Raw genomic sequence first — 2,500 nt, forward strand, 5'->3', positions numbered from 1 at the left:
AAGCGAGAGGCAGCACCGTCCCTGCTATACGAAAGCCCCATCCAGCCCTGTGCCACCCGGGGGGTTCCAGGGTGCTGAGATGGCTGACATTTTGCTCCGCTCACGACGGTCACCGCGCGACGCAAGAACAGGCCAAAAACTGGCCAAACCGGCCCAAAAACGGGCCAAAACTGGCCATTTTTGGCTGCGCGAGCGAGCGGCGAGCGGCGGACAGCGAGCGAAGCGAGAGGCAGCACCGTCCCTGCTATACGAAAGCCCCATCCAGCCCTGTGCCACCCGGGGGGTTCCAGGGTGCTGAGATGGCTGTCATTTTGCTCCGCTCAAGATGGTCACCGCGCAACGCAAAAACAGGCCAAAAACTGGCCAAAACGGGCCAAAACTGGCCATTTTTGGCTGCGCGAGCGAGCGGCGAGCGGCAGACAGCGAGCGAAGCGAGAGGCAGCACCGTCCCTGCTATACGAAAGCCCCATCCAGCCCTGTGCCACCCGGGAGGTTCCAAGGTGTTGAGATGGCTGACATTTTGCTCCGCTCACGACGGTCGCCGCGCCACGCAAGAACAGCCCAAAAAGGGCCAAAACAGCCCAAAGAGGGGCCAAAACTGGCCATTTTTGGCTGCGCGAGCGAGCGGCGAGCGACGGACAGCAAGCAAAGCGAGAGGCAGCACAGTCCCTGCTATACGAAAGCCCCATCCAGCCCTGTGCCACCCGGGGGGTTCCAGGGTGCTGAGATGGCTGACATTTTGCTCCGCTCACGACGGTCACCGCGCAACGCAAGAACAGGCCAAAAACTGGCCAAAACGGCCCAAAAACGGGCCAAAACTGGCCATTTTTGGCTGCGCGAGCGAGCGGCGAACAGCGAGCGAAGCGAGAGGCAGCACCGTCCCTGCTATACGAAAGCCCCATCCAGCCCTGTGCCACCCGGGGGGTTCCAGGGTGCTGAGATGGCTGACATTTTGCTCCGCTCACGACGGTCACCGCGCGACACAAGAACAGGCCAAAAACTGGCCAAACCGGCCCAAAAACGGGCCAAAACTGGCCATTTTTGGCTGCGCGAGCGAGCGGCGAGCGGCGGACAGCGAGCGAAGCGAGAGGCAGCACCGTCCCTGCTATACGAAAGCCCCATCCAGCCCTGTGCCACCCGGGGGGTTCCAGGGTGCTGAGATGGCTGTCATTTTGCTCCGCTCACGATGGTCACCGTGCAACGCAAGAACAGGCCAAAAACTGGCCAAAACGGCCCAAAAACGGGCCAAAACTGGCCATTTTTGGCTGCGCGAGCGAGCGGCGAGCGGCGGACAGCGAGCGAAGCGAGAGGCAGCACCGTCCCTGCTATACGAAAGCCCCATCCAGCCCTGTGCCACCCGGGGGGTTCCAGGGTGCTGAGATGGCTGTCATTTTGCTCCGCTCACGACGGTCACCGCGCAACGCAAGAACAGGCCAAAAACTGGCCAAAACGGCCCAAAAACGGGCCAAAACTGGCCATTTTTGGCTGCGCGAGCGAGCGGCGAGCGGCGGACAGCAAGCGAAGCGAGAGGCATCACCGTCCCTGCTATACGAAAGCCCCATCCAGCCCTGTGCCACCCGGGGGGTTCCAGGGTGCTGAGATGGCTGACATTTTGCTCCGCTCAAGATGGTCACCGCGCAACGCAAAAACAGGCCAAAAACTGGCCAAAACGGGCCAAAACTGGCCATTTTTGGCTGCGCGAGCGAGCGGCGAGCGGCGAACAGCGAGCGAAGCGAGAGGCAGCACCGTCCCTGCTATACGAAAGCCCCATCCAGCCCTGTGCCACCCGGGGGTTTCCAGGGTGCTGAGATGGCTGACATTTTGCTCCGCTCACGACGGTCACCGCGCGACGCAAGAACAGGCCAAAAACAGGCCAAAAACTGGCCAAAACGGGCCAAAACTGGCCATTTTTGGCTGCGCGAGCGAGCGGCGAGCGGCGGACAGCGAGCGAAGCGAGAGGCAGCACCGTCCCTGCTATACGAAAGCCCCATCCAGCCCTGTGCCACCCGGGGGGTTCCAGGGTGCTGAGATGGCTGACATTTTGCTCCGCTCACGACGGTCACCGCGCGACACAAGAACAGCCCAAAAACTGGCCAAAACGGCCCAAAAACGGGCCAAAACTGGCCAATTTTGGCTGCGCGAGCGAGCGGCGAGCGGCGGACAGCAAGCGAAGCGAGAGGCAGCACCGTCCCTGCTATACGAAAGCCCCATCCAGCCCTGTGCCACCCGGGGGGTTCCAGGGTGCTGAGATGGCTGACATTTTGCTCCGCTCACGACGGTCACCGCGCGACGCAAGAACAGCCCAAAAACAGGCCAAAACGGCCCAAAAACGGGCCAAAACTGGACATTTTTGGCTGCGCGAGCGAGCAGCGAGCGGCGGACAGCGAGCGAAGCGAGAGGCATCACCGTCCCTGCTATACGAAAGCCCCATCCAGCCCTGTGCCACCCGGGGGGTTCCAGGGTGCTGAGATGGCTGACATTTTGCTCCGCTCACGACGGT

Source organism: Musa acuminata, unplaced genomic scaffold (genome assembly GCF_036884655.1).
Source record: "Musa acuminata AAA Group cultivar baxijiao unplaced genomic scaffold, Cavendish_Baxijiao_AAA HiC_scaffold_1136, whole genome shotgun sequence".
NCBI lineage: Eukaryota > Viridiplantae > Streptophyta > Magnoliopsida > Zingiberales > Musaceae > Musa > Musa acuminata.